The 21,330-nt window shown below is 47.4% G+C and overlaps 1 protein-coding gene across 2 annotated transcripts in view; it reads left to right on the top strand.

Moving 5' to 3' along the window:
• The first annotated feature begins 17,316 nt into the window (after positions 1-17,316).
• Positions 17,317-21,330, top strand: part of LOC119966493 (enhancer of polycomb homolog 1-like) — a 282,112-nt gene continuing 278,098 nt past the window's right edge. Inside the window, exon 1 of one of the 2 annotated variants that reach the window (XM_038798270.1) lies at positions 17,317-17,537. The gene's annotated coding sequence lies outside the window, so the exon portion shown is untranslated. The remainder of the gene's footprint in view (positions 17,538-21,330) is intronic. The other variant, XM_038798271.1, reaches the window with a different exon arrangement.

The raw sequence follows: 21,330 nt of genomic DNA, 5'->3' as shown, positions 1-21,330 counted from the left end.
CCCATCCCGGGCAGCACGGTGGCCTAGTGGCTAGCACAACCGCCTCACGGCGCCGAGGTCCCAGGTTCGATCCCGGCTCTGGGTCACTGTCCGTGTGGAGTTTGCACATTCTCCCCGTGTCTGCGTGGGTTTCGCCCCCACAACCCAAAAATGTGCAGAGTAGGTGGATTGGACACACTAAATTGCCCCTTAATTGTAAAAAATAATTGGGTAATCTAAATTTATAAAAAAAAATAATACATCCCATCCCATGATCTTCACAGGAGTGCTAGCTAACAAAATTTGATATAAAGTCACATAGAGATATTAGAATAGGTGATCAAAAACTTGGTCAAAGCAGTACGTTTTATGGAACATCTTAAAGGAGAATAGACTTAGAGAGACAAAACGATTTAAGGAGGAAATTCCAGAGTTTAACATAGGCTGTTGAAGGCATGGCCATGCATAGTGGTAGGATTGCAATTGAAGGTTTCCAAGAGGCCAGAATTTAGGGGAGCACAGGGAACATGGCAGCACGGTCGCATAGTGGTTAGCACAATTGCTTCACAGTTCCAGGGTCCCAGGTTCGATTCCAGGCTTGGGTCACTGTCTGTGCGGAGTCTGCATGTTCTTCCCGTGTGTGCGTGGGTTTCCTTCGGGTGCTCCGGTTTCCTCCCACAGTCCAAAGATGTGCAGGTTAGGTGGATTGGCCATGCTAAATTGCCCTTAATGTCCAAAATTGCCCTTAGTGTTGGATGGGGTTGCTGGGTCACGGGGATAGGGTGGGGGTGTGGGCTTGGGTAGGGTGCTCTTTCCAAGAGCAGGTGCAGACTTGATGGGCCGAATGGCCTCCTTCTGCACTGTAAATTCTATTAAATAAAACCTGTGCGCCAGCAAGAGACTGGGTTTCCCACCAGCGTGAACAGCCAATAAATCCCACCCAACAATTGAACCGGGTGAGTGCAGTCCAACTCAGCTGGACAATGCTGGAGAGTCACTGGAGACGGATCATGTGATCAACTGTGTCAAAGGCCACAGACAGGGCCAGAGGTGCAAAGAGGGATAGTTTGTCTCTGTCAGTCATGTAGGATGTCATTTGTGACTTTGATAAGAGCCATCTTGGCATTGTGGTCGGGCTGGAAACCTGATGAGAGGTTCAAAGATGGAGTTCCTGGGAAGATGGACATAAATGTGGGCGATGGCAAAACATTCAAGGACTTTGGAGGGGAAGGGGAGGTTGGAGATGGGGTGGTAGTTTTCAAACTGGAAGGAGATTGAAGGTCAGTTTTTGAAGAGGGATGATGACAGCGGATTTGAAGGAGAAAGGTGCAGAACCCAAGCAGAGACAACCATGGGAGCCAGGAAGCTGGTCAGTACTTTAATGGGAATAAGGTCAAAAGACCAGAATATGGTTCTAATGGACAAGATAAACTCAGAGCGGGCATGATGGGAAGTAGATGAGAAATTAGAGAAAACTGCAAGTTTGGGGCTAAGGCAGGGAGGAGCCTTAGAGGAACTTCAGCCTGGCAAGCTGGGAAGGGAGAGTGAGGTAAAACTTGAACTCGGCTCGGTGACCTGACAAAGGTTTATTAACAGAACTGTGCACATTACACAGCAAAGAAACAAAGGTCTTAACTCCCCAGGCATGAACTCCAACTGCTGGAATAAGTCCAGGCAAGTCTCCAACTCTGCTCCCCATTGGACCAGTGTGTCACATGGCCCTTTCAGGGAAACGCCCCTTTAAGAGGTTACAACACCACAGGGAGAAGAGTGGCAGAGGCTACTGATCTGATAGTCTTAGTCCTGTTGACAAGCCATCTATGTGCTTCTTACACTTGTGGTTGGAGCTGTTCAACATTCATTCCTATGATACTTAGTTACTAGCCACTAGTAATTAGTAACTGACATAATTATAACATAAAAAGAGACCCATCATCATTCGAGAATCATAGAATCCTTACAGTGCAGAAGGAGGCCATAGAATTTCATAGAATTTACAGAGCAGAAGGAGGCCATTCGGCCCATCGAGTAAGTCTGCACCGGCTCTTGGAAAGAGCACCCTACCCAAACCACACACACACCCACCCTAGCCCCATAACGCAGTAACCCCACCCAACACTAAGGGCAATTTTGGATACTAAGAGCAATTTAGCATGGCCAATCCACCTAACCTGTACATCTTTGGACTGTGGGAGGAAACCGGAGCACCCGGAGGAAACCCACGTACACACGGGGAGAACATGCAGACTCCGCACAGACAGTGAACCAAGCCGGTAATTGAACCTGGGACCCTGGAGCTATGAAGCAATTGTGCTAACCACAATGCTACCGTGCTGCCCCATTCAGCCCATCAAGTCTACACGGACTCTCTGAAAGAGCACCCCACCTAGGGTCAGGCCCCCACCCTATCCTTTAAACCACACCTAACCTTTTGGACACTAATGGGCAATTTAGCATGGCCAATCCACCTAACCTGCACATCTTTGGACTGCGGGAGGAAACCGGAGCACCCAGAGGGAACCCACGGAGACACGGGGAGAAAGTGCAAACTCCACACAGACTGTTACCCAAGGCCACAATTGAATCCAGGTCACTGGCGCTGTGAGATAGCAGTGCTAAACACTGTGCCAGAATGTAACATTTTTGCTTTTAAATATATTTGTGCACTATCTAATAAGAGGAAACATTCTGGCTAAACATTCTGTACCATATTGGTGTGTGTATGATCACAGATGTTAAACAAAATAATCATTTGAGTTCTGATGTGGTCTATAAATGGAGACCCCCTACAAAGGACTCTCCAAAAATACAATGCCTATGTAGTGATGTCGATATGACTTAGACAAGTGTATTTAGGGGGGGAAATGGAGAAGCAGAGAGGGAGGCAACAAACATTAAAATGTTCATAATAATATTAACAATAATAAATAGGGGCTTAGGGTGGTTGACATTATTTTTAAAAAGGTATAGCACCAGCAGTATACTGCAAGTTATAATTTGCAAGTTATATCTTTTACAGCAAAGAAATATGCTTCTGGCTGTGAGTATCACCTGCTTGAGAAAATATATATCTGTGAAGGAAACTGAAAGATAAGCTAGATGACATGTCCTCCCAATGACTTTACAGACAAGGGATCCATCCTGAAATTATTTGAAATGAAGTAATTGTGCAAGATGCACAAATAAGTGGCCATATGCAGTACAATTTAAAATAATAATTTTAAAGCACAGAAGGATGTAATATTTTATGAGGTGCAAATGTCTTGCTTTAAGTTGCTATCCAACAATCATGTTGATGACAAAATAAACAGGTACTGAAACCAGTGGTACCCTAGAGTATGCTAGGCCAAATGGGCAATAGAAAATGAAACCCCTGCAGGATATTCTGCGCAACCTGCAGATTTCCCAGCATGCAATGTATATGCACTGACATCACTTGACGTGTATAAGGTTCCTTCACCCTGTGAGGATTTGACAGTGTCTCTGATTTTGAAAGAATTTGACAACTGTAATTCCACAGCATTATTTCACACAAGTGATGATATTTGTTAGCAAATGCTATTTCCTTTAATAAACTGCTTAAACGACACTTGTGAGGGCAGTATGACTAGCAGAAATTGTGTTTTATTTGTTGGTTGTTAGAAAACATAGGGAGATTTTTTTCTTGATAAGGTATATATTTTTAGTTCTCTCCTCCTTGATTTGGTTATATATTTTAGTTCCAGGGATGAACACAACTTCAGTAGAAAGATTGGAGAAGTTGGAACTGTTCTCCTTGGAGAAGTAAGGTTGAGAGGAGATTTAATAGGGGTATTCAAAATCATGAAGGGCCAGGACAGAGTAGATAAGGAGATGTTTGCCGGTGATTCCACAGTATTCAGCATATTCATGACTCCTCAGATACAGAAGTAGTCTGTGTCCATGTGCAGCATGACCAGGACAACCTTCAAGCTTGGGCTGATAAGTGGCAAGTTATAGTCACACCACACCATAACAAGAGAAGGTCCAACCATCTCACCTTGACATTCAATAGCATTATTAACTCTGAATTCCCATCTTTCAACATCTTGGGGGTACCCCTGATCAGAAACTGAACTGCACCAGCCATCCAAATACAGTGGCTATAAGAGCAGGTCAGAAGGCTATGAATTCTGAGGTGAGTAATTCATTTATTTGGGGGCGGTTCCCCAGCTTTGTTACGCACTTGCTCGAGCAAAGCGAGACCGGTGAATAGCAGGAGAGGCCGAAAACGAGAACTGCACCAAGGGCCAAACAGTTTGCGATGCAACCAGCCACTCCCCTGGACAAAATCAGGATCCTGGCGTAGCGTGGAGAGAAACAAATTATCACCACTTAGGACCTATTTCCGTACAATTAACGGGAGCCACCCCATACCCAACAGCCTCCCAATGGACAGCATGTGATGCAGTGGTTAGCACTGGAACTATGGCGTTGAGGACCCGGGTTTGAATCCCGACCCTGGATCACTGTCCGTATGGAGTTTGCACATTCTCCCCGTGTCTGCGTGGGTTTCACCTCCATAACCCAAAGATGTGCTGGTTAGGTAGATTGGCCATGCTAAATTGCCCCTTAATTGGAAAAAAAATAATTGGGTACTCTAAAATTTTTTTTAATGTTTTTAAATCCAACGGCCTCCCATGATTCATCAGCCTCCCCAGCAAGTGGTCACGCTGCCGCTGATTACTCCTTTTTAAAAATGTGAACCTGGCGGAAGGGTTCTGCCGAGGAGCTGAGTAGCCATCCTTGATCACAAGCAAAGAGCCCGGGGGTGATAGGCTTGTCACCACAGTGCTCAGCGGGGGGGGGGGGGGGGGGGGGGGGGGGGGGGGGGGGGGGGGGGGGGGATCCAGGCTGGGGGTGGGGGACCTTCCGCGGGCATGGGCTGCCATGGGAGGGTGTGTGGCGGCACGGTGTTGCAACCGGGGAGGCAACTGCGCATTGCACCAGCATGCCTGCCGCTAGATCGTATGAATTCATTCCGGAGGCAACCCTTGTCCCTGCCTGTCTGCCCCACCGACCACCCATAACCACCACTGACTGCAGAGGCATCTCATCTGGCTGTGCTGCTGAAGGCTATCGGTTATAGGGAATTAGCAATCATGGTTAAGTGAGCACTTCACACATCCAAAGTGGATTCCCATGGGCGGGCGGGCCATGTAGCATGTGTGTGTCATTGCCTAGCATCCCAATTATATCTTGATGCATGGACACTATGCCTGAACACTGTGGGAGGCAACACCATACACACAGCAGCCAACATCCGAACACCCAGGGGATGTGTCAAATCACTCCAGGGTGCTGGGACTGTGTCGGCACTATCAGCGGGTCGTTGGCGAGGGCAGGAGGGTGATGATAAGCCGCAGAGAGCTGAGCGCTGGTGCTCCTCAATCTGGCCCCTGCCTGTCTGCTGAAAGCTCCCTCACACCTGTCACTTGCACGCGGTGTGCCCGGGGTAGGAGGGGGAGACGTCAGGAGAGATGGGCCGAGGGTTCAGAGGTCGGTCCGCACTGTAGAAGAAAGTGACAGAAGCGTCATAATGGTTGTGCTCAAGGGTGTTTAATGTGTTATACAATTCCCCACTCTCCCGATGGTGCTTCCCCTCGCCTCCGCCTCACCCCCTACCTCCCTCCCTCCCCTCCTCCGGTGCCCTTTGTGATCCTCGATCTGCTTGGCCTTCCTTGCTCTACCGTTACATCTAGGTGTATCCCCAGGATGCGCATCAGAGGTGGAGGCAGCCAGCTGCTTACCTCGTCCCGTGGCCTTCGATGCTCCTGGTGGGCTTCCTCTGGGGACTCTGGGGCTGGAGGGCCCCGGCTCAACTGTTGGCAGCATGTACACAGCTATGCTGCCCTGTTCCATATGCTGACTGAGACGAGGCCTCATCAGAAGGGTGGAACTCAGGGGATCTGGTGGCCACCATCGTCACTCGATGGGTTGGGTCCGGCTTGGCACCCAGCGCCCCCTCTTCCCGATCGGTGTGAATAGGGCTCTGGGATTCACCATGGGACAGTGGTGCAGCTAGTTCAAGCCCCGGCTGTTCCTGCATCATCTGGCTCTGCCAGCCTTGCAGCTCCACGAAGCCTGTACCATTGTGTCGTCGCCCTTGACGATGCTCCTCAGTGATTGGGCTAGGCTCTGCAGTGCCTCGGCATTGCCCACCTGCGACTGGGACAACATCCGCAGCGCGTTGGCCATTCCCATCCGAGAGCGGGACATGTCCTGCAGCACCTCATTAAGGTCAGCCTGGTACTGGGTGACATCCCCCAGTGAGTCGGGCATTCTGCCGAGACCCTCAGCCATGGCCGCCACTGACTGCGCGACGCCTTGGACATCTTCACTAATGGTGCTGACATTGTGCACCAGACTCTCCACTGCGGTCGCCACCCTAGCAGTGTTGGCCTCGATGCCAGATATTGCCTGAGACATCTCCAGTGTCTGGCCTCTGGGACTCCTCCGATTGATTGTGGACCTGTTGGAGTGTCACTGATATCTCCCTCTGAATGTCCTGACTGCACCCTAACGTCTTCAGCAGCTTGTACCAGAGGCTCAGCATCAGGCAGGGACCCAGCTGGGTCCTGGGATCCAGTAGGCCTTTGACTGCTGTCTCGCCTGGGGATTCCTACCTCCACCTGATGTGCTCACCAGATTGTGCCCCAGAAGCCTGACAACTCAGGTTTCCCATCAAGATGGGATGTATCTGCGCTGGTGGAGGGTGGGGATGGAAGCTGTGATGCCTCAATCTTGTCTTTCTCAGAGCTCCCCTCCGAAGTGGTCTCCTGGAGAGGGGGCCACCCGGGATTGGCCGATGCCTTTGGCTGCAGGACCTGTGGCACAATGGACATGTGGTCAGTTGGAGGGATGGATCAGTCAGTAAGGCAGTAGCAACTCACGTTTGACAGGTCCTCTGGTGGGGTCCGGTGGTTCCTCACCTCTGCGGCTTCTGCCATCCTACGCGTGGGTGACAGCTCGACCACCTCAGACACCTCCAGGACCCGCACCTTGAAGGAGGTGAGGGTTCTTATGTCTGGTACACCTCCGCCAGTCTGGGCCCTCTCCTAACATTTGTGGGAGAGCTTTTCCTGAGGAGACACAGAGATGGCAACATTAGACGTGGTTCACAGTGGCGTGAGGGGATGTGTGAAGGAAGGGTGAATGGAGAGTGGTTGAAGGGAGGGTTGGGGCCGCATGGCGAGTTGGTGGTGGTGGTTGCGGGGGGGCGCTGGTGTCTACTCACTCGTGCTGCCTGGTGTAGGTCGTTGACCTTTTTTCGGCACTGGAGCACAGTCCTCCTGGTCACACTCCCGGAGTTTACAGTCACTGCCATCTCATCTCAGGCAGCACTGATTGCTCTGTGGCTTACCCTCCAGGACCCTTAGGGAAACAGGACATCTCATCTGGCCTCCACCTCATCTCGGAGCCTCCCCAGGTCAGCATCCCTGAATCCTGGGACCGGTCTTCTCGACGCCACGGTTGCGAGCTGATTGGGGTTGGCTGTGCAAGTGTTGCTTAAGTGCTGCTCAATAACGGAGGGCTGGCAAACACAGCCACGGTGAATCAGCTGGCGAGCCTTCATCTGCGACGAGAAGCCTGTTTGGGGGGGGCACCAATTAATGTTGAATAGTGTTGTTGGCCTCTCTGGGACGAGCACCAGGACACTCACGGCAGTTCCTGCTCGCTACCACACTTAGAAATCCTTCCTGGAGAATCGCACCCCCTGTCTCTTCTTGTGTTTGGGGCCTAAATGTTTTCTCTTTTTGAAATATTGGCAAGGTACTTGTTTGTTAGGGGGCCCGTTTTAACTTAGTTGGCTAGACAGCTGGTTTGTGATGCAGATCAAGGCTAGCGGCGTGGGTTCAATTCCCGTACCAGCCAAGGTTTTTCATGAAGTCTTCTCAACCTTGCCACCCCGCTTGAGGTGTAGTGATCCTCAGGTTAAATCACCAGCAAAGGGGAAAGCAGCCTGTGGTCATCTGGGACTATAGAGGTTTTACCTTTACCTGTTAGGAGTATAATTTGGCCATCTGTTATGACACCCTTTTATTTGGATGCCTTCTTCGTTCAGTTGTTGTGCTTGTTTAATCTCCTATAATTTATTTTCTGGGTCTGGTAAGTGTTTAGTAATAAGCGAAGTACATGCTTCCACTTCCTCAATAAAAATTAAATCTTCCAGCTTAACTCCTTCACTGGTATTCTATTTTTTAAATATAAATTTAGAGTACCCAACAGTTTTTTCCAATTAAGGGCCAATTTAGCGTGGCCAATCCACCTACCCTGCACATCTTTGGGTTGTGGGGGTGAAACCCACACAGACACAGGGAGAATGTGCAAACTCCACCCAGCCTTCACTGGTATTCTTAATAGCTCATCTACTATTGTCTGGTATTTCCCTTGAACATGCTCAGTAACTGAACCCTACAATATGAGCCTCAGTCTAAAATGTTGAATTTTTGGTGCCGTTTCTGCAATTTCCTTTAGGTTATGAAGAATAACCAAAGGTTTGTGGTCAGTTTCAATTTTAAAACTTAATCCCAAGGCATAATAAGAGAATATCTCACAGGTCCACGTGGTTGCGTACCTTTTCTCTGTGTCCGTGAGAGATCTTAAGGCATATAAACTGGACTTCTTTGTCCAATTTTTTGAACTTGAATCTGCACCATACCCAAGCTTGAAGATGATGGGCCCAATCGAAGGGCATCATCATGCCTGTCACGTGACGCAATGAGGCCGCCTCTCCCGCGATTTGCGATGCCCAGTGTACCTCACAAAATCTAACATGATCTCAGGAGATGTCGCTACCCGATCTCTTCCTTGTTGGGCGGGGTCCAGATTTACATATTTAAGCGAGCAGTTAGGCTCACTTAAATATTTTATTTTTGAAATAATTTTTATTAAAACATTTTGAATTTATACAACAATAACGCACCATAGTAAAATACCAAAAATAACAATAATATTAACAATCATAAACATTCGCCCCACCTCCATGAACAACACAGCATTTTAACAACAACGCAAATTAACACAATATAAAGTTACAGAATAGACACGACAATAAGGAACACCCCCCCCCCCCCCCCCCCCCCCCCCCGGGTTGCTGCTGCTATTGACCAAGATACCTATCTTTGAGCCAGGAAGTCCAGAAAAGGCTGCCATCGTTTATAGAACCCTTGTATTGATCCTCTCAGGGCAAATTTCACCCTTTCCAATTTTATAAATCCCGCCATGTCACTGATCCAGGTCTCCACACTTGGGGGCCTCGCATCTTTCCACTGTAGCAGAATCCTTCGTCGGGCTACTAGGGACGCAAAGGCCAGGACACCGGCCTCTTTCGCCTCCTGCACTCCCGGCTCTACCGCAACTCCAAAAATCGCGAGTCCCCACCCTGGTTTGACCCTGGATCCAACCACCCTCGACACCGTCCCCGCCACCCCTTCCAGAATTCTTCCAGTGCCGGGCATGCCCAGAACATATGGGTGTGGTTCGCTGGACTCCCCGAACATCTGGTGCACCTGTCCTCACCCCCAAAGAACCTACTCATCCTAGTCCCGGACATGTGGGCCCGGTGCAGCACCTTGAATTGGATGAGACTAAGCCTCGAACATGAGGAGGAAGAGTTGACTCTCTCCAAGGCATCTGCCCAAGTCCCGTCCTTTATCTGCTCCCCAAGTTCCTCCTCCCATTTAGTCTTCAGCTCCTCCACTGACGACTCCTCCACCTCCTGCATTACCTTATAGATGTCAGACACCTTCCCCTCTCCGACCCACACCCCCGAAAGCACTCTGTCCATCGTCCCCCGCGACGGCAGCAGAGGGAATCCCTCTACCTGTCGCCTAGCAAACGCCTTTACCTGCAAGTATCTGAACATGTTCCCTTGGGGAAGGCCAAATTTATCTTCCAGTTCCCCCAGGCCCGCAAACCTCCCGCCAATAAGGCTCACTTAAATATGTTGGCGCCAGATTCTCCCAAGGCCTGGGGTCGAAAGCCTGTGAGACCTTGCCATAGCGCCATTTAGTACTGGTCCACACAAACATGGACCAGGCATTAAGGCACCTGGCGGGGGGTGTGTCTCCCAAGTCATTGGAGGCTCCTGGGTGGTCAGGCTGTGGGAAGGGCAGTACTCTGGTACTCCCGCTGCTACCCTGACACCCTGTCAGTGTCTCTGTCAGACTTGAAATGCCACCCTGGCACACTGCCACTCTGGCACTTCCAAGATGCCCAGGTGGCACTTCCAGGGGCACTGGCAGGGTGCCAGGCTGGCAGTACCAAGGTGCCTGGGTGTCAGGTTCGCACTGCTAGGGATGAGGCACGTGGTGCCCTGCCCTGATGAAATGCAGCATTTGGGGAGGAGGTGTTCCACAGGCCACGTTGGTGGGTCTAACAATCAGAGAGAATGAGGCAGTATGTTAAAATGGCTTTGGTACTGTAACTATTCCAGAACACCACTTTGTCGGTATGGGTACTGGAGAGATGACCCCGTGTTGTAACATGTGTTCAGTCTCGCTCCTGATTTTGTCTAAGAGTGGGTGGGAGACCTTCCTCATTGCGAAGAGGAATATAGGTTTAGTATGCACCCTTATGGTTACATGATATTCTGTCTTTAGCTTTTCTAAGCCTGAAAATAGGGTTGGAAATCCATTCCTGAATACGTTACTGGACTGCTCATCAGCAGTTTCATCTACCTTGTAAATCAGACTCAGCTGCAAACATTACTTTCTGCTCCACAGTAATGGCTCCTGGTTCTGTATAACATACAGGGATTCAAGGCCTTGAACTTTGTAAAGGGTGTTCTGCACTTCAGAAAGGTTCTGGGAGTCACAATGTAGGTTCCAGAGGCTATGTCCCCGTGCCGGCGTGGGAATGGTGCCGTTTTATGACTGAAAATTTGCCGTAAAACGCCACCGACCCTCCGTTTGGCTGGGGACTAGCAGCCGAGCAGTGTAGAGCACCCGGCTCTAGCTGCCGATATGGCCCGGAGAATTACCGGGTACGTGGCCGCGCATGCGCACGGCGGCGGCCTGCAGCAGCCGCGCATGCAACATGGCGCTGGCCACTTGCGGACCCGGCCTGCAAAATAGAGCCCCCCCTTTGGCTGACTCGTGCGCCCTGGACCACCCCCCAACAGTGCCCTGAGCCCCTGACAAAGTTCCCCATGCCCGCGGATCGGCACTTCCCTGACTGGTGCTGGACTGAGTCCGCAGCTGCCACGCCGAGTTCCCGACGGATGATACCAATGCAACCGACGCCATCGGGAACTCGGCCGGTCGGGGGCGGAGCATCGGGGGTAGGTCTCAGGCAATGCCCTGAGGCCGTTGGTACGGCGTACTCTTTGGCGGGGGCAGAGCATCATGAAAGTGGCGCCGCCCCCAATTTGGTCGGAATCAGGTATTCTCTGGCCAATCGCCGAACGCTGAATTCAATTTTAGCGTTGGAGACCGAAGAATCCTGCCCCTGGTCTCTGGATTTTTTGTTGCTTCAATAATTTGGCTTGTGGATGTGTTCTGCTCTCGCTGCTATCTGGATTCCAGGTCTGTGAGCCAGCTTGTATCTGCTGTGCCCACGATGCCCCATTCCCAGTCTAGCCAGCTTGTATCTGCTGCGCCCACGATGCCCCATTCCCAGTCTAGCCAGCTTGTATCTGCTGCACCCACGATGCCCCATTCCCAGTCTTCAACCTTTTTTCTTCTTGTCCTTTTTCCAAGGTTTTGTGGATCTTTCATGTCTGCAGTCTACACTTGCTGATTTTCTGCTTGGTCTCCTGTCACCATGTTTTCTCTTGTATTTGGAGTCTAATAGGCTTTCTTTAGGGTTTGCCTGTTTCAACAACACTGAAGAAGCTTGAAACCATCCAGGACAAAACAATCCACTTAATTGACACGCCATCCGCCACAATAAACATTCACGCACTCCATTATCGACGCACAACAGCAGCAGTGTGTACCATCCATAAGATGCACAGCAGCAACTCACCAAGGCTCCTTTGGCAGCCCCTTCCAAACCCATGACTTCTACCACCTAGAAGGACAAGGGGCAGTAGATGCATGGAAACACTACCATCTGTAAGTTTCCCTCCAAGCCACTCACCACCCTGACTTGGAACTATATTGCCGTTCCTTTATTGTCACTGGGTCAAGATTCGGGAACGCCCTTCCTAATGGCACTGAGGATGTACCTACACTACATGGTCCTGGACTTCATTTTAGGTAATGAAGCCGGGCAAGCGGTTGAAGTGTTAGTAGGGGAGATTTTGCAAACAGTGATCATAACTCACTGATTAAAGATTGTCACGGAAAAGGACAGGAATGGGTCTGAAATCAAAGTTCTAAACTGGGGAAAGGCCGATTTTAGTAAGATCAGATATGATTGGCCAGAATGGACTCGGAGCGGACAGTTTTAGGTAAATCTGTGACAGAACAGTGGGACACATTCAAGAAGGAAATAGGGAGAGTACAGTGTTCCAATCAAGAAAAGGGTGGGACCAACAAATCCAATGAACTCTGGATATTGAGGGAAATACAACATTGGATAAGGAGAAAAAGGGAGGCTCATGACAGATATCGAGGGCTCAAAACAGCAGGATCCCTAGAGGCGTATTGAATGTGCAAAACGGAATTTAAAAAGGAAATTAGGAGAGCAAAAAGGGGAATGAAAGGATACTGGCAGGTAAAATAAAGGAAAATCCTAAGTTATTTTACATGTGCATTAAGGGTAAAAGAATAACTAGGGAAAGATTAGGGCCCATTAAGGACCACAGTAGTAATTTGTGTGTGGAGTCGGAGGATGTAAGCAAGATTCTAAATGATTGGATTGGATTTGTTTATTGTCACGTGTACCGAAGTACAGTAAAAAGTATTGTCCTGCATACAGTTCAGACAGATCATTCCATACATGAAAAGAAAATACATAGGGTAAATATAAAATACACAATGTAAATACATAGACACAGGCATCGGGTGAAGCATAAAGAGTAGAGAAGATGTGTGAAGAGATCAGATTATCATAGAATTTACAGTGCAGAAGGAGGCCATTCGGCCCATTGAGTCTGCACTGGCTCTTGGAAAGAGCACTCTACCCAAGGTCAACACCTCCAGCTATCCCCATAACTCAGTAACCCCACCCAACACTAAGGGCAATTTTGGACACTAAGGGCAATTTAACATGGCCAATCCACCTAACCTGCACATCTTTGGACTGTGGGAGGAAACTGAAGCACCCGGAGGAAACCCACGCAGACATGGGGAGAACGTGCAGACTCTGCACAGACAGTCACCCGAGAAATTGAATCCGGGTCCCTGGAGCTGTGAGGCAGTAGTGCTAACCACTGTGCCATCGGAAGAAGGGAGGAAGGGATAAACCAGGAAACTACAGGCCAGTCAGTCTACCCTCAATGGTGGGGAAACTATTGGAAGCAATTCTGAGAGTCAGAATTAATCTGCATTTGGAGAGGCAGAGATTAATCAAGAACAGTCAGCATGGTTGTGTTAAGGGAAGCTCGTGTCTGACCAATTGATTTAGTTTTTTGAAGAGGTGACGACGTGTGTAGATGAGCAAAATGCATTTGACATAGTCTACTTGGACTTCAGCAAAGCTTTTGATAAGGTCCCAAATGGGAGACTGATAGCGAAGGTAAGAGCCCATGGATCCAAGGAAATTTGGCAAATTGGTCTAAAATTGGCTGAGTGGCAGGGAGCAGAGGGTGATGGTCGAGCGGTGTTTTTCTGACTGGATGCCTGTGTCCAGTGGGGTCCCGCAGCGATCAGTGTTGGGGCCCTTCCTGTTTGTGGTTTATAGAAATGATTTCGATATGAATGTAGGAGGGTTGATCAGTCAGTTCATGGATGATACAAAAACTGGTGGGTTGGTAAATAGTGAAGAGGATAGCCTTCGATTACAGGAGGATATAGACAGGCTGGTCAGATGGACTGATCAGTAGCAAACGGAATTCAATCTGGATAAGTGTGAAGTGATGCACTTGGGCAGGACAAACAAGACAAAGGAATACATGATAAATGGCAGGAACCTGGGAAGCATATACACAGGTCCATACAGTAGCAGGGCAGATGGATACAGTGATAGCATACTTGCCATTGTTAGCTGAAGCATAGAGCACGGAGGTTATGCTGGAATTGTATAGAATGTTGATTAGGCCACAGCTAGACTACTGTGCAGTTCTGGAATCCACATTATAGGAGGGATGTGGTAACACTGGAAAGGGTTCAGAGGAGATTTACTAGGATGTTGCCTGGGCTGGAGAGTTTTAGTTATGAAGAGAGATTGGATAGACTCGGGTTGTTTTCCAGAGCAGAGGAGACTGAGGAGGGACATGATGGAGCTGTATAAAATTATGAGGAGCATAGAGAGAGTCCACAGGAACAAACTTTTTCCCTTGGCAGAGGAATCAATGACCAAGGGGCATAGATTTAAGGTAAAGGGTAGGGGTTTTAGAGGGAATGTGACTAAAAATAATTTTACGCAATAGGTGGTGGGGGTCTGGAACCCACTGCTTGAAAGGATGGTGGAGGCAGAGACCCTCATAATATTTAAGAAGTATTTAGATGTACACTTGCAATCCCAAGGCATACAAGGCTATGAGCCAAGTGCTGGAAAATGGGATTAGAATGGTAAGGTGGTTGTATTTGACCAGCGCAGATGCTATGGGCTGAAGGGCCTTTTCTATGCTGTAGATTTCTCTGACTCCAAAGGCTGCAGCTGTTCAAGAAAGCGATTCACCATCACCTGCTTGAGGGAAAATAGGGAAGCGCAATAAATTGGCTTAGTCAGCAATGTTCAAATCCTGGGAAAGATTAAAAAAAAGAGAAATTGTTACCATTGATGAAAAAATCATGAACTAGAGGGCACAGATTTAAGGTTATTGCCAAAGAAGCAATAGCGATATGAGAGAAAGCTTTTTCACACAGTTAGTGGTTAGGATGTAGATTGATCTGCCTGAGAGTCTGGTACAGGTCGGGATAAATGAGGTTTTAAAAAGGCATTATCTGAAATTGGAGGTAGGGTGCTCTTTTGAAGGGCTGGTTCAGACTTGGTGGGCTGAATGGCCTCCTTCTGCACCGTAGGGACTCTATTCTATGATTCTATTCCATGATAATCTTTGCAAATTGTAGGATCCATCTTCTCAGGATCCCATTTCACAGGAATTGCCCTCGTCTTCCAAGAACCTTGCCTTCCAACATTGTTGGAAACCTCAGACCCAACCTGTTCACCCATGGCCTGGGGATCGCCCCCACCCCCCATTCATAAAATAATGTCCGGGTCATGAGAGGGTAACCTCGTAAACTGGACCCTCTCCCCAGCACATCCAGGTCCCACAGTTTCTCCGTGCTGATAAATCAGTGTCCGAGGTGTTGCCCCTTGTCATAATACCCTGTTCTGATAAAAACTGCCAACTTGCATCAAGCAATATGATGGAAGAACTGTTCATCGTTTAAAATTGTTTTTTGGAAGGATAAGCCATGTTGAATTTTGTATCTTGTAAATGGTTGTTAACCAGCAATTTGTTCATTGGATGGTTTCCAGTATTTTATGGTCAAACCTTTAAATTTATTTTTGCATATTTTGCAGCATTTCTATATTTTTATTTGGGAAGGGGTGCCCTGAGTTGGAGCATGGCTGATACAGATAAGGAGCCTGTATTTAGGCCGATACAACATTTTAATGTTATTTTGTTTGACCATCTGGATCCACTCTCATGATACAAAATGTATCAACCAAATGCCTGCAAGAACTTGGGAGGATCATCTCCATAGACCTGGTTCTCAAGCTATCTGATCTGATCACCTGATCCACCTTCTAACCAAATTCATTGGTTTGAAAGTACAGGGCACAATCTGTTGGCTTTGTTGCATCCAACACGGGACGCGATGCAGATGGTAAATCTCACAAGAGGCCTCTCCAAAGATTTACTAGCCATGTCACACCTCGTGAGATCTAACAAGATATCACAAAGTGTCACTTGAATATGTCTGCGCCAGAGTTTTCCGTGGCACGGGATTTAATGCCTTGCCCCAGAGACCCTGAGCGGATGTGTTTAGCCCTGGTTTGCACAAACATGGACAAGGCGTACCAGCACCTGGGGGGGGGGGGGGGGGGGGGGGGGGTATCCCAGGCAACCACGGGCCACTGGGTTATCAGACTCTGGGCAGGGTGGTACCCTGATGTCATTTGGGCACTGTGACACTGCCAGCCTAGCAGTCACATCTTGCTAGAGATCAGGCATGAGCGTGCCTGCCCTTATGAGGTGATGTGCGGGGTCTCAAGGACCCCCTAATTGGTGTGCTGGCGGGGTCAATGGCACCCTGATCTCTTTCTGCACTGGCGAGCTGAGCATGTTAGTGCAGGAAACGAACCCTATGTGCAGCCTCAGCAAGGCATTCCTTGCCGAGGCCTGGGAAGGAAGCAGACTCTTGTTCAATGGCGGAGTCAAAACATCTGGCTTAATGCACCCACAAATGGGACTCTGTTTCATTTCCATTAAATTGCACCCATAGCTTTTACTGATATTTTAGAACCTAGCAAAGTACAACTGGGGAGGCGGTGATGTAGTGTCATTGTCACTGGACAAGGTGGCCTAGCAAGCTATTCAGTTCAAGGGCAATTAGGGGGGGGGGGGGGCATCAGCGATGTCCACTTTCTTGAATGTATTAAAAAATTGCAGTCCAGAAACGATACTTCTCAGTCACCCAGTCTCAAATATCTATCTAATGTTCCACACTCACTCCATTGCCTTACCAACAGTTCACTCCACACAGTCGCCACCCCCTTTGTAACGTAGTCAAATCCACACTGTTCGCCCTCCCTCGGCCTTTTCTGTTTTAAAGACACATTTAAAAACAAGCTTAGAGGGGGGGGGGGGGGGGCACGGGCCTCACGTGGAGCAGTATAAATTCTGTAAAATGAAAGATAGTTAAAAAAAATCTGCGAATATTATTGCATCATTAAAATCGTGCTCTGGGGAGGGTGTGGCTAACAAAAAACCCGATTAAGACAAAAGCAGAAACATTCCACAAGGATTGTTTCCGATTTATGAAAAAAATAGATACAGTGCGATGGAAAAGAGACCGATGTGGAGGAAAACTGGGTTATTCGCCGCGGATTCTTGTTGCAAAACCTCAACTTGTGCCATTGAAAGTGAGCTCACCAGCCATGGGCTCGCTACAGGTGATTGGTGACACTCGCCACCCAATCACAATGCGCCTATTAGCCATTGCAAATTTGTTAACCCCAAGTCTTCTGTGGTTGTGTTTAAATCTTGGTGATAACACACGGCTGGTTCCACCCTCCCTGCCCCCCCCCCCCCCCCCCCCTTGCTCTCTATACCTCCTCCTCTGATCAGAAAGCTGTGTGCTGTCAGGTGGGAAGGGCAACCAAACGTTTGCAAACAGCGATCGGCTGGGGCTGTTTGATAATATAAAATAGGTTGGCCGCATCGTGTCTGTGTTGTTACTAAAAAGGCAAGTAACATCAGATCTTCTGATAATCCTTTCGGACAGAGCTTGTCAACATCCTCCCTGGATCCAGACTGGGTGAGTTTTTCCACACAAAAAAAAAATCCACATGGATAAAATTCTCCATCCTCGTTTTAAATTCACAGATTTCAAGCTAATTAAAATCTCGTCTAGCGCAACTTGGGTTAGGTATGTGAGTATATAGATATATTGTAATTTAACAACAGCATGGGGAAAGATGACGAGTCTATTCCCTTTTGCATTGAGCTCGATTCCGCCCATGCTGTCGCGTCAATCGTGGCTAAAGATACTGATAATTGCCAGCAGTTTCTTTTGAAGAGAATGCTGAGGGGAAGGGAATTTCCAACATGATTTTTTTGTTGAAAAATTATTATATATATCTCACACCGTCTAGTAATACGAGACAAATATCATCGATAGTTTCCTAAATAACTTTATTGGGATAGAGTCGGGTCTCCCCCCCCCCCCCCCCCCTTCTCTCTTTTCCTCCCAATCCCCCCCCCCCTTCCCATTCTCCAAAACAGGAGTAGCAGTCAAAATGAGATTCTAGAAACAAGATCCCGACGTTAGGTGGTACTTTTTTGGGGGGGAAATGTGGAAACATTGATTTAATTTTCCATGTTGAATTCTAGGATGATAATTGTAACTCTTTCCATAATGAAGATGGTGGTGGCGGTGGTGAGATTTGGAGCGCTGAGACACTGTTGGCTAGCCTTGGCTTTGAGAGAGAGTGAGAGGGGGTGCTGGGTGACATCTTTAGCTCGCTTTATATTAAGTTATGACTGGACTAATGGTCGCTGCTCCTCTTGTCTTTTGCGAATTCATGTTCCGTGTTCCGCGCCATTGGTGCCCAGGTCTGGAGTACTGTCGCTCTCTCCTCTCGTCCCCCCCTTACCCCTCCCCCAATTATATTTTTAGTGTGTTATAGGATCTTAGCCCGTCTAATTGGGCATTTAAAACCTTCAAAAGTTGGGCGTATTTTCTAATGTATTCGGGCTTATTTATTAATTTTTATTTTTTTTCTTTGCACACGGTGGTACATTTACCGACGCTCGGATTGTTTGCATTGACTGACTGTTGTTGGTGGCGCTGTTTTGTGCTTCTGAGGGACTTTGGATTTAATGTCGATTTGGCTAATTTGTAAAGGGGGGGAGGGGGGCGAGAGGAAGAAAAAAATGGGGGCGGGAATAGAATCAATAAAATACAACGTATTCTTTTTATTTTAAGTGCGAATGGAGGAGGGAGGTGGTGGTGGTAGTGGGGATTTACAGGCTGAGGGAGCGACATAGAGAGAAGGAAAAAGGCGCCCACTCTGCCCTCCTAACCTTCCATTTTTGCCTTGGGATTATTGAACCTTTTTAAAAAAAAAAATTACCCCATGATCTTCCGCTCATCTTGGTGGGGCCCCTGTTTAAAATGTACTGCCTGCTTCTCAGTAGGGGCGGGGAATTGGATACATTGTATCAAACGGGAAGACTTTCATTTTACTGAGAATCCGATGGATCTCTCTCTCTACTCCCTGTTCCTCCTCTTTGTACATCTTCAAACGATTCTTTGTAACTTATCTCGACCTTTTTCTATTGAGTTAAAAATAATAGGCATATACGTTATTGAATCGGGGAGATGTATTACTGCAGAAACCAGGTGCCATTTTTTTTCCTTCCCAAGTTTTGTAATGTAAAAAGTGACGGTGGTATTAATGGTCAATGCAGATAAAATAAAAGGTTGCATAGTTTTCATTATGACACAGGATCAGTGTCTCTCTTCCCCCCCCCCCCCCCCCCCCCCCAAGTAAACGCCCAGTGGGTTGATTTTCTACTTGTATGTGAAACGTTTCTAAAATAATTACATATAGAGGCAGGGTGCATCTTGGATTTAAAACTCGAGGTCTTGAGTTGGAGGTAAAGCTGAGGTGATTTGATTTTAATGAAATAGATGATGGACTTGAAGATAGAAGTGTTTAAAACCAACATTGTTACATCTCTTGTACATATGTGGAAATATCACCCAGATCTCACTACTCTGGAGGCATCTTACAACACTCGGATAGGATCATAGAGGATGAGTGTGTGTGTGTGTGTGTGGCCATTGTCATTCCATATTTGCAAAAGAGCAGTTATTTACAGTCATGTTTGCATTGTTATTTCTCAACAAATCAATGCAGCCCGAGACTAGTTCTGAGATACTGTGTGTGCGCCAGGGCACCTCACCATGTCTGACCAGTATTTTTTGAATACGTGGAAGGTACCATGTACTGAGCTACCTCTGCAGGAGAATTAGATTATTTATTTCTAAAGTCACTGAGAACAATGGTCTGCAATTTCATTAAAAGGAGACTAAATGAATAAAAAACCCCAGAAATATTTCATTGTGCCAGTAAGGGTTCAAATATTAGACCCTCTGTTGCCCAAGAGTTACATGATCATAATTCACATTGGTTGTCAATATCTGTGTTCATTTGTGTTCAAAGATAAATTTAGATTTGAATTTGAACCATCCAGAAGAAAACAACTGGTAATTCAACTTGCTGCAGCAAATAAGGTTTCCTACTCACTTGTGTGGTGCAATTGTAAAGAATATTTTTGCCTGCCCTCTTAAAATGAAGCATGTAGAAAACCAATGCAACATAGACTTCTGGCCAAGGATTCTGACATATAGATACACAGAAGCATCTGCAGTCATCACCTCACTATGTCCTTGGTTATGAAAACACAGGAGCACTGATGAAATGGTGGACTCACTTTCATACTGTGAATCCATTTTGTGTCTCTTGTACCATATGTAACTCAGGACTGTAAGGGTGTGCCTTTATTTACTGTCAGTTTAGTTTGAGGAGTTTACATTATAACTCCTATTCTGTAACTGAAGTTAGCATGGATTCACTGTTGCTTTTGCTTTTTTAAAGGAGAAAGGTGAATATCTTCAATATAAAGTATACCAGTGTGATATTAAAAATTGTCGGGCAGCACGGTGGCGCAGTGGCTTAGCCATGCTGCCTCACAGCGCCAAGGTCCCAGGTTTGATCGCAGCTCTGGGTCACTGTCCGTGTGGAGTTTGCACATTTTCCCTGTGTTTGTGTGGGTTTCATCCCCACAATCCAAAAATGTACAGGTTAGGTAGATTGGCCATGCTAAATTGCCCCTTAATTGGAAAAAATGAATTTGGTACACTAAATTTTGTAAAGGATGTTTTGGTGCACCCTCTCACCTCTAGTCCATAGGAACATTCAGTCTATTGAACCTACCCCACTGCTCAATTAGGTCATGGCTGCTCCCTAAATCCTTATACTCATCCACCTTGCTCCATATTCACTGATACCCTACCATACAAAAATGTCTCCACCTCGGTCAGCAAAGCTCCAATTTTCATAGCATTCACAGATTTTTGCGGCAAGAGTTCCAGATTTGTGTTATCCTTTGAAAAAGTGGTTCGTGATTTTGATCCTGAATGGCTAGTTTTCATTGTAAGAACACATTGTCTTCTTTATTTCTCCCACCAGAGAAAATAATTTCTCTATGTCAACATAGTTTGGACACCTTGACCAGTTCATCCTTCAATATTCTATACTAATAGAGGTGTACTTGTATATGTTGAATATTAATCAACTCCATCCCAGACTGACTTGTTGAAAATCTTCTCTCTAAGGACAGCACGGTGGCGCAGTGGTTAGCACTGCTGTCTCATGGCGCCGAGGACCGGGGTTCTATCCCGGGTCACTGTCCGTATAGAGTTTGAACATTTTCTCTGTGACTACGTGGGTATCGCCCCCACAACCCAAAGATGTGCAGGGTAGGTAGTTTGGCCATGCTAATTTGCCCGTTAATTGGCAAAGAAAATGAATTGGGTACTA

Source organism: Scyliorhinus canicula, chromosome 5 (assembly GCF_902713615.1).
Source record: "Scyliorhinus canicula chromosome 5, sScyCan1.1, whole genome shotgun sequence".
NCBI classification, from domain to species: domain Eukaryota; kingdom Metazoa; phylum Chordata; class Chondrichthyes; order Carcharhiniformes; family Scyliorhinidae; genus Scyliorhinus; species Scyliorhinus canicula.
The sequence above is the reverse complement of the archived record's forward strand: the minus strand, read 5'-3'. Positions and strand labels throughout refer to the sequence as shown.